Raw genomic sequence first — 12,208 nt, 5'->3', positions numbered from 1 at the left:
GCAATTTATGCTTAGTAAGTTTTGAGCAAGGGATTCCAGCACAACAAAAGTATAGCATTCATATAGCTAAACGGATAATTTCATATGCACAAATTTCAATATCATACTACTTCACATTACCAACCTTATGTTCATACACAAAAGATCAACTTAGCCAAAGGCCGGTAGCTCATTTATCGACTGAGCGAATACAGATTGTAAGGGATCAACTAATTCAAAGCACACACGAAACATACCTCATCGCTGGGATTTTACGAGCGTATTAATTAAATTTTTACAGCAAGATCGCTCGTTCCCAAATCAAGCATCTTCGGGGTTTAGCCGGATATAACCACTCGCACAAGGCCTTCGGGTCTTAACCCGGATATGGTCACTAGCATAAATGCCTTCGGGACTTAGCCCGGATATAGTCGCTAGCACAAATGCCTTCGGATCTTAGTCCGGATGTAGTCGCTTAGCACAAAAAGCCTTCGGGACTTAGCCCGGATATCATTCGAGTAACCATGCACATATATCAATAAATCATGACACATTCATATTTCATTTCATTACCAAAGCTCAAACACAAGACACTTATCACATTTACAATTTCGGCTCAATAGCCACATATAAGAGCATGATTTTGATTTACTTAAGACATAATCTAATCGAATCATAATTTAAGTCCCATTACTCAAAAACTTACCTCGGATGTTGTCGAACGATTCAGATGGCTATTCGACCACTTTTTCCTTCCCTTTATCGGATTTAGTTCCCCTTTGCTCTTGAGCTTAATTTAACAAATAAATTGATTTAATCATTTGAGCATCGAAAAGAGGAACTCAAGGTACTTGGCCCACATATATTCATTAGACATTAAAGTCACATACGTACGGAATCATGAATCAAACTCAACACATTAGTTAATACTCTCCTTAGCCGAATTTTCTAAGTCAAGATAAAGCCTTCAATATGCTTACCTATGGCCGAACAACACATCAACCTATGTACTCATTCATGTGGCCGATTATGCATGTCTATGTTGAGGCCAATTATATACTCAATACCACACACAAATGGCATACCTTTTACTAACTAATGCATTACATATTATAACTCAATACGCATCCATCATGTACTCCATAACCGAAACACCATCATATGTAAATATTACCTTGAGATATTGTATATGTCATACCAATACGTCATGTGCAAACATATATATATGTGCAAGAGCCGAATCTCAAAGTTGATTATAACTAAACATGAACATAAATCCAAACACAAATCTTACCTACCATGCAATAAGCATAAATCATACTTATGGATATCCATGGCCGAATACATCACAACACCAAACCATTTCAATTTTGGTCATGGTTAAACAAAGAACTTAATGTCCACTCAAAAATGCTAAAAAAAAATCAAGAGTCATCAATCACCATCACATGTATCATTAACAAGCTTCATATTTAGCATGCAATGGCATTAACACAAATCCACCTAGGCCGAATATCATCCCATGACATAGCAAAGATTTGAACCATGGGCTAATTAGAACTCAAGCTAGCAACTAAAAACATGCATGAATCTCATGGCACAACCTCAAACATACCTTAATCTAGATACAAGTATGGCCAAACCTCCTCCTAATCCTCTTCCAAACCAAACATGAAGCAAGAACTCCTTCCTCCTTCCTTAGAATTTTCGGCCAAAAGAAATGAAAAAGGATGAACAAATTTTTTTTCTTTTCTTTAACTCACGGCAATGGGGGGGGAACACTCACACACATTCTTTCTTTTTTTTTCCCATTTCTTTATTACCCATACTCCTTATTTTATTTTTCCTAACATACCTCACTAACATAACATGTTTGTGACATGTTTCCACTCATAGCATGGCTGGCCACTACTAATTAGGGGGGAAATTTGACATGCAAGTCCTCCCTTTTTATTACATGCACTATTAGATCCTTATAGATTAGCCTATCACATTTCAAAAGTGTCACACAAATCCTACTAACTGAATTCACATGCAATCGACTAAATCGAAGCTTGAAATTTTCACACATTCATAATTACATACTCTAGACAATAAATATCACATTCAAACATTTCGGTGACTCGGTTTAGCGGTCCCGAAACCACTTCCCGACTAGGGTCAATTTTGGGCTGTCACAACTCTCCCCCACTTAAGAAATTTTCATCCCCGAAAATCTTACCGGTAAATAAGTTTGGGTATCGTTCTTTCATGGCATTCTCGGTTTCCCAAGTAGCTTCTTCGACTCCGTGTTTGAGCCATAACACCTTTACTAACGGAACCCTTTTGTTTCGCAACTCTTTCACTTCACGAGCTAGGATACGAATCAGTTCTTCTCCATAACTCAAGTCAGATTGAATTTCAACTTCTGATGGATTAATCACGTGTGACGGATCGGATCTATAACGTCGAAGCATCGAAACATGAAAGACGTCGTGAATATTTTCAAGTTCAGGGGGCAAAATCAATCTATACGCAACTGGACCAACTCGTTCGGAGATTTCGTACGGCCCAATGAATCTCGGACTCAACTTGCCCTTACGGCCAAATCTCAGTACCTTTTTCCAAGGCGAAACTTTAAGAAACACTTTATCTCCCACCTGATATTCAATGTCTTTTCGTTTCAAATCCGCATACGATTTCTGACGATCTGTGGCGGCCTTCAGACTTTCACGGATTACCTTTACTTTCTGTTCGGCATCTTTAATCAAATCAACTCCGAAAATTTTACTTTCACCGAGCTCGGTCCAAAACAATGGTAAGGTGCCATCTTAATACTTGATTGAAAACTATTGTTGTAAGCGAATTCAATCAAAGGTAAATACCGTTCCCATGAACTACTGAACTCGAGGATGCAACATCTCAACATATCCTCAAGTATCTGAATTATCCGCTCGGATTGACCATCGGTTTGGGGGTGAAAAGCAGTGCTAAAATGCAGCTTGGTACCCAAAGCTTCTTGTAATTTCTTCCAAAATTGTGAGGTGAATCTCGGATCTCTATCCGACACGATAGAAATAGGTACCCCGTGTAATCTCACAATCTGAGAAACGTACAATTCAGCTAGTTTATCCAATGAAAAATCCGTACGCACGGGGATAAAGTGAGCCGACTTAGTCAGTCTATCAACAACAACCCAAATCGCATCCTTCTTACTTGCTGACAATGGCAGTCCGAACACAAAGTCCATTGTGACTCGATCCCATTTCCACTCGGGTATCATGATCGGCTGAAGTAATCCTGAAGGCACTTGATGTTCCGCTTTCACTTGTTGACATATTAAACATCTTGAAACAAAGTCGGAGATGTCTCGTTTCATACCATGCCACCAAAACCGACGTTTCAAATCGTTGTACATTTTCGTACTCCCCGGGTGAATTGACATTCGGCTACAATGGGCTTCGTTCAGAATCATCGAAATGAGTTCCGAATTCCTTGGAACATACAAACGACTTCTGAACCTCAAACAATCATCATCATCAATTTGAAACTCCGATTCCTTGTTCGGAACACACTCAGCCCGTTTTGCAACCAATTCATCGTCGACTTTCTGAGCTTCACGAATTTGATGAATCAATAATGGTTCGGCCTTTAATTCAGCTACTAACACATTGTCGGGTAGAAAAGACAAGAGTACATTCATCGCTCGTAAAGCAAACAGTGATTTCCGGCTTAAGGCGTCCGTAACCACATTAGCCTTTCCCGGGTGATAGTCAATGACAAGCTCATAATCCTTTAACAACTCGGGCCAACGTCTTTGTCGCAGATTTAAGTCTCTTTGAGTCATCAAATATTTGAGACTTTTGTGATCCGAAAATACATGACACTTTTCACCAAATAAGTAATGTCGCCATATTTTTAAAGCGAATACGATGGCAGCTAGTTCGAGATCATGGGTCGGATAATTTTTCTCATGTGGCTTTAATTGTCTCGACGCATAGGCCACAACTCGACCTTCTTGCATCAATACGCAACCTAACCCAAGTAGGGACGCATCACTATAAATGACAAACTCTTTGCCTGATTCGGGCTGCACTAGAATTGGAGCTTCGGTCAAATAAGTTTTCAGTTGATCAAAACTTTTCTGACATTTTTCCGTCCATTCGAACTTAACATCTTTTTGAAGCAGCTTCATCATCGGTGTGGCTATCATCGAGAAACCTTTTACAAACCATCGGTAGTAACAGGCAAGTCCCAAAAAGCTCCGAACCTCAATAATATTTCTCGGAGGCTTCCAGTTAAGTATGGCTGAAATTTTGTTCGGGTCAACTCGAATACCCGATGCGGATACCACGTGGCCCAAGAAGCTAACCTCTCTTAACCAGAACTCACACTTACTGAACTTAGCATATAACTGCTTATCTCGTAAAATTTGCAACACTAATCTCAGGTGCTCAGCATGTTCGGTCTCATCTCTTGAATAGACCAAGATTTCATCAATAAACACAACTACGAACCGATCCAAATACTGTCTGAAGATCCAATTCATCAAGTCCATAAATACCGCAGGGGCATTAGTGAGCCCAAACGGCATCACTAAGAACTCGTAGTGGCCGTATCTCGTTCTGAAAGCAGTTTTGGGTATATCCAAATCTCGAATTCGCAACTGATAATAACCCGATCTCAAATCTATCTTTGAAAACACTGAGGCTCCCTTTAGTTAATCAAACAAATCATCAATACGCGGTATCGGATATTTATTCCTTATTGTCACTTTATTCAGCTGACGATAGTCGATGCACAACCTCATGGTTCCGTCCTTCTTCTTCACAAACAATACTGGTGCACCCTAAGGTGAGAAACTTGGTCGAGCGAAACCTCTATCAGTCAACTCTTGCAACTGAGCTTTCAACTCCTTTAACTCGGTTGGTGCCATACAATACGGAGCTATCGAAATTGGCGTAGTTCAAGGTACAAGCTCAATACCAAACTCTACCTCCCGAACAGGTGGTAAACCCGGTAATTCTTCAGGAAAAACATCCGGGTATTCATAAACCACTGGCACAGATTCAGGTTTCTTTTCTAATTCTTTGTCATCAAGTACATACGCAAGGTATGCTTCGCACCCTTTTCTTACATATTTCTGGGCCAACATTGAGGATATTACAGCTGGCAACCCATCCAAGTCCGTAGACTCAACTTGGATCATCTCGTTATTTGCGCACCTCAAATCCATAGTCTTGCTTTTGCAATTCACAACCATATCATGCACGGTCAACCAATCCAAACCAAGAATAACATCAAATTCATCAAACGGCAAAAGCATCAAGTCCACCGGAAAACAGGAACCTCGAATTACTAGGGGACATTTCTTACACACTTTGTCGACAAGCACGTAACGACCCAAGGGATTTGACACCCGAATTACGAACTCAGTAGACTCAATAGGTAAAGTCTTACTGGATGCTAAGGTTTCGCATATATAAGAATGAGTAGAACCAGGGTCAATCAAAGCAATCACATTAGTATCAAAGAGAGTAAAAGTACCGGTAATAACATCTGGCGAGGAAGCATCCTCGCGTGCGCGTATAGCATAAGCCCTAGCAGGAGCGCGAGCCTCGGATCTGGTCATAGCATCTCTAGATCCTCTCTGACCACCACTAGCATTGCCCGTATTTCTAGATGGTCTACCTCGAGCAGTGGTAGCACCCGGTTTCCCACTCTGATTTACATTCTGTTCAGACAACCTCGGGCAATCTTTAATGAAGTGGTCAACTGATCCGCACTTGTAACAGGAGCGGTCATGGAATCTACAACTCCCCGAATGCCATTTACCACAATATCGACATCCCGTTCTGTCCCGACGATCATTTCCAACACTGGCGACCGAAGTGACTCGTGTGCTCACAGGGGGTCGATCGCGATCTCGTCTAGAGAAACCCGAAGTGTCCCTAGACCGGCCTAAGTCATCTCTAAATTTCTTCGATGACTGTGGGAAGGGCTTCCCTGAAGACCTCTTACGAAACTCCTTTGCTCCCATATCAGCTTTTCTTTTCTCCATACTTAGCTCCTCGGCTTTACAAGCTCGCTCAACAAGTACCACAAATTCTCGGATTTCCAAGATGCCAACATACAGCTTTATATCATCATTTAGTCCATCCTCGAAATGTTTACACATCACAGCTTCTGAAGAAATGCATTCTCGCGCATATCGGCTAAGCCTCACAAATTTTCGTTCATAGTCGGTAACTGACATGGAACCTTGTTTGAGTTCAAGAAATTCCTTCCGTTTTTGGTCAATGAATCTCTGACTGATATACTTTTTCCGAAACTCGGTTTGGAAAAACTCCCAAGTTACTTGCTCTCTAGGCACAACAGAAGTCAACGTATTCCACCAATAGTAGGCAGAATCACGTAGCAAGGAGATAGTACACTTTAGGCACTCATCGGGTGTGCAAGATAGCTCGTCGAGTACCCGGATAGTGTTGTCCAACCAAAATTCAGCTTGCTCTGCATCATCGCTGTCCGTAGCTTTAAATTCAGTAGCCCCGTGTTTTCGGATTCTGTCAACTGGGGGCTTATTTGACCTTATTTGGTCAGTTGCCGGAGGTATTGTAGGTGCGGGGGTGGCATTAGTCGGGAATGGAGGTTGTGGAACAGCCGTATTAGTTCGAATGTATTGGTTGAACCAATCATTCATTACGCTATAGAAAGCTTGTCTAGCTTCGTCATTCGGATTACTAGCAATCGGTTGAGAGTCCGCCGGAGCTGTCCCTTGTGCGGGAGCAGGCACCACACTCTCAAGATCATCAGCTACCGCTCGGTCGGGATCGGGATCCATTACTATAAATAAACACATTTTCAATCGTCAGAAATCACCACACTATCAAATAATCACAAAATGGCATGTATAGCTAGACCCAAACGTATTACGGTAGTCTTAGAATCGACTAAACCGTAGCTCTGATACCAATAAAATTGTAACACCCGGTACCCGAGTCCGTCGCCGGAGTCGGACACGAGGGGTTTGCAGACTTAAATCACTTCTTTGCACAATCCATTTTAAATTTTCCAGGCAAGCTGGCTAACTGCGTCACTGTCACCTTAAAAATCATATCTTGAGTTTCACAACTCGAAAATCAGCTTCGTGATTTTTTCCATGAAACGAGACTCATATATGCATCTACAAATTTTTTTCTAGAATTTTTGGTTGGGCCAATTAGTACAGTTTATTAGTCCAAGTCTCCCATGTTACAGGGATCGACTACACTGACCTTTGTGCATTACGACTTGGATATCTCCCTGTACAGGGCTTCAATACTGATGTCGTTTCTTTCTATAGAAACTAGACTCAAAAAGGAATCTATGCATATATGGCATGACTTCTAATTATCTCTGGTTAATTTATAATGAATTTCCAAAGTCGGAACAGGGAATCCAGAAACCGTTCTGGCCCTGTCTCACGAGAACCTGAATATCTCTTAACATACTGTCCATATGATCGTTTCGTTACTTTCCTATAAAAATAGATTCATCAAGGTTCGTTTACATAATTTATTCACTATTTATTTCCATTCCTAATATTTTTAGTGATTTTTCACATCCACATCACTGCTGCTGCCAGCATCTGTTTTTTTAGGTAAACTTTACCTATTTCATGATCCTCCATGGATGAACTAGAGTTTGTCATACATATTCCAAAAGTGATCAAGAATAACCCTTCCCATGGCTAACCGTTACCAACATTTCCATACCTCTCGACGGACAACATACAAAACGATTATAATGCTATGATCAAAGTATATTTAAGCCATTTTCGCATGGCTATCCAAATTTACACAAAACCGAAGGGTACATGACCAACAACAAAAGGGTAGTCCTATACATGCCATTTCAAAGTTCAACCAAAATTGTACCAAAAGGGGGCTTTGATAGTGTGGGAGACTTCGACTTCCAAAAATCCCGAGTCCGATAGCTGACGAGCCAAAATCTATAAAACAGAGAAACAAAGAAACGGAGTAAGCAATTTATGCTTAGTAAGTTTTGAGCAAGGGATTCCAGTACAACAAAAGTATAGCATTCATATAGCTAAACGGATAATTTCATATGCACAAATTTTCAATATCATACTTACTTCACATTACCAACCCTTATGTTCATACACAAAGATCAACTTAGCCAAAGGCCGGTAGCTCATTTATCGACTGAGCGAATACAGATTTGTAAGGGATCAACTAATTCAAAGCACACACGAAACATACCTCATCGCTGGGATTTTACGAGCGTATTAATTTAAATTTTTACAGCAAGATCGCTCGTTCCCAAATCAAGCATCTTCGGGGTTTAGCCGGATATAACCACTCGCACAAGGCCTTCGGGTCTTAACCCGGATATGGTCACTAGCATAAATGCCTTCGGGACTTAGCCCGGATATAGTCGCTAGCACAAATGCCTTCGGATCTTAGTCCGGATCTAGTCACTTAGCACAAAAGCCTTCGGGACTTAGCCCGGATATCATTCGAGTAACCATGCACATATATCAATAAATCATGACACATTCATATTTCATTTTCATTACCAAAGCTCAAACACAAGACACTTATCACATTTACAATTTCGGCTCAATAGCCACATATAAGAGCATGATTTTGATTTACTTAAGACATAATCTAATCGAATCATAATTTAAGTCCCATTACTCGAAAACTTACCTCGGATGTTGTCGAACGATTTCGATGGCTATTCGACCACTTTTTCCTTCCCTTTATTGGATTTAGTTCCCCTTTGCTCTTGAGCTTAATTTAACAAATAAATTGATTTAATCATTTGAGCATCGAAAAGAGGAACTCAAGGTACTTGGCCCACATATATTCATTAGACATTAAAGTCACATACGTACGGAATCATGAATCAAACTCAACACATTAGTTAATACTCTCCTTAGTCGAATTTTCTAAGTCAAGATAAAGCCTTCAATATGCTTACCTATGGCCGAACAACACATCAACCTATGTACTCATTCATGTGGCCGATTATGCATGTCTATGTTGAGGCCAATTATATACTCAATACCACACACAAATGGCATACCTTTTACTAACTAATGCATTACATATTATAACTCAATACGCATCCATCATGTACTCCATAACCGAAACACCATCATATGTAAATATATACCTTGAGATATTGTATATGTCATACCAATACGTCATGTGCAAACATATATATATATGTGCAAGAGCCGAATCTCAAAGTTGATTATAACTAAACATGAACATAAATCCAAAACACAAATCTTACCTACCATGCAATAAGCATAAATCATACTTATGGATATACCATGGCCGAATACATCACAACACCAAACCATTTCAATTTTGGTCATGGTTAAACAAAGAACTTAATGTCTCACTCAAAAATGCTAAAAAGAAAATCCAAGAGTCATCAATCCACCATCACATGTATCATTAACAAGCTTCATATTTAGCATGCAATGGCATTAACACAAAATCCACCTAGGCCGAATATCATCCCCATGACATAGCAAAGATTTGAACCATGGGCTAATTAGAACTCAAGCTAGCAACTAAAAACATGCATGAATCTCATGGCACAACCTCAAACATACCTTAATCTAGATACAAGTATGGCCAAACCTCCTCCTAATCCTCTTCCAAACCAAACATGAAGCAAGAACTCCTTCCTCCTTCCTTAGAATTTTCGGCCAAAAGAAATGAAAAAGGATGAACAAATTTTTTTTCTTTTCTTTAACTCATGGCAATGGGGGGGAACACTCACACACATTCTTTCTTTTTTTTTTTCCATTTCTTTATTACCCATACTCCTTATTTTATTTTTCCTAACATACCTCACTAACATAACATGTTTGTGACATGTTTCCACTCATAGCATGGCCGGCCACTACTAATTAGGGGGGGAAATTTGACATGCAAGTCCTCCCTTTTTATTACATGCACTATTAGATCCTTATAGATTAGCCTATCACATTTCAAAAGTGTCACACAAATCCTACTAACTGAATTCACATGCAATCGACTAAATCGAAGCTTGAAATTTTCACACATTCATAATTACATACTCTAGACAATAAATATCACATTCAAACATTTCGGTGACTCGGTTTAGCGGTCCCAAAACCACTTCCTGACTCGGGTCAATTTTGGGCTGTCACATCTACGGATTAAGTCAAGTGAATAAATCATCTAGTTTAGAAGTAGTAAGTGAAGTCTAGGTGGATTCTTCCTTGGGTATTGTCTTCTCTATCGGTTTTCCAAAAGAATTTTCCAACTTTTATTTCTGTCATGTTCTTAGTTAATTAAATAGTTAATTCTAGTTTAAAAACACCTCTTTAATTCTTAGGCTAGATAATAAAAAGATAGTAATTAATAGTATTTTTAGTCCTTATGGATATGTTATTTCTGGTCTCACCATAAACTATACTACTGTTCGATAGGTGCGCTTGCCTTAGTTGAATTTTAGTCAGTTTAGCGATCTTCAAGTTTTTGGCGCCGTTACCGGGGACTAAGATATTAGGAACGCTTAATTTTTATTACTTTAGCCATTTTTATTGTTATTGCAATTTTATTTTGTTTTTATTTTAATTACTAATTTTTCTTTTATTTGCTTTCGGCAGGTTTTTATAGTTTATGACTAGGAGAAACCTCTCAGGACCTCTACTTTTTGACAGCGAAATTGAAAGCACAGCTCTTAGAAATCGTAGAGAAATAAGGAGAAGTCTACAGTATATAGAGGAAGAGCACGAGAATGACACCCAATAATACCGAGGAGATGGCTGAAAATCAAAATAATCCGCTGCCTCCTGTGGTTGCTGCAAATCCTGTGAATCAGAATCCTGCTCCTCGTACTATGTACGACTATGCTAAGCCTAATTTAGTGGGGGCTGAATCAAGTATTGTTAGACCTATTATTTCTGCAAATATTTTTGAACTGAAACCTAACACGATTCAACTGATACAATAGTCTGTTCAGTTTTATGGTTTGCAGGACGAGGAACTAAACATTCATTTAGCAATTTTTTTTGGAATTCTGTGACACGTTTAAGGTCAATGGCATTTTTTAAGATGCCATTCGCCTTCGGTTATTTCCTTTTCATTACGGAATAAGGCTAAACAATGGTTGAACTCGTTACCACGAGGGTCAATCACTACTTAGGAACAAATGACCGAAAATTTTTTGCTTAAATATTTTTCGCCGGTTAAAACAGATAAATTGAGGAATGATATCTCTTCTTTTGTGCAGATGGATTTAGAAACACTTTATGATGCATGGGAGAGATACAAGGATTTATTGAGAAGGTGCCCTCACCATGGGTTACTTTTATGGCTACAGGTTCAGACCTTCTATAACGGTGTGAACCCTTCAACAAGGCAACTGATTGATGCAACTGTCGGTGGAACCTTGAACAACAAAACACGCGAATAGGCTTATGAATTTATTGAAGAGATGTCACTAAACAACTATCAGTGGCAAGTCATGAGGACGAAGCAGACAAAAGCACCTAGTGTTTTCAACCTCGATGCGGTCACTATGCTATCTAACCAGGTAGAACTATTGAATAAAAAGATTGATGGTTTGTATGATTCTACTTAGGTGCATCCAGTGATGAGGTGTGATTCAAATGGAAGAGGGATGCACAACGCAGACTATCCATCCTTCAACCCCAGCACCGAGGGAGAACAAGTCCGCTATATGGGTAACAATTCTAGACCTCAGAATAACCCTTATAGTAACACTTACAATGCAGGTTGGAGGAAACATCCCAATTTTTCATGGGGTGGTCAAGGGAATCAAAGGCCACAACACCCTCCAAGTTTTCAACAACCACCTTACCAACAGGAGAAAAAGCCAAACCTTAAGGAAATGCTTACAAAATTTTCTCGGTGTCAGAAACTCGTTTTCAGAATACTAAGACAGCACTTAAAAATCAGCAAGCGTCAATTCAAGGGCTCGAAACTCAAATAGGTCAACTTTCTAAGTTGATCTCTGAACGACCACATGGTGACTTGCCTAGTAATACAAAAACTAACCCACGGGAGCAACTCCATGCCATCACTGTATGCGACAAAGAAGGGTTAGCTGAACCTAAATCTGAAACAAGGCATGAAGCTGTAGTAAGTAATGGTAAGGTTGAGGGGATTCATGGTACACAAAAGCGGTAATCAAAGAATATAAACCTCGTGTGCCATACCCTAATGTGACAAGGAAA

At 39.6% G+C, this 12,208-nt stretch overlaps 1 non-coding gene across 1 annotated transcript; it reads right to left on the bottom strand.

Moving 5' to 3' along the window:
• Positions 1–11,208: 11,208 nt before the first annotated feature.
• Positions 11,209–11,315, bottom strand: LOC121227216 (small nucleolar RNA R71). The gene has a single exon (XR_005924852.1). It is a non-coding gene; the product is annotated as a small nucleolar RNA R71 (small nucleolar RNA).
• Between the last annotated feature and the right edge of the window lie 893 nt (positions 11,316–12,208).

This window comes from Gossypium hirsutum, unplaced genomic scaffold (assembly GCF_007990345.1).
Source record: "Gossypium hirsutum isolate 1008001.06 unplaced genomic scaffold, Gossypium_hirsutum_v2.1 scaffold_836, whole genome shotgun sequence".
NCBI classification, from domain to species: Eukaryota; Viridiplantae; Streptophyta; class Magnoliopsida; order Malvales; family Malvaceae; genus Gossypium; species Gossypium hirsutum.
Note: the sequence above shows the minus strand (reverse complement) of the source record. Positions and strands in the feature narration are given on the sequence as shown.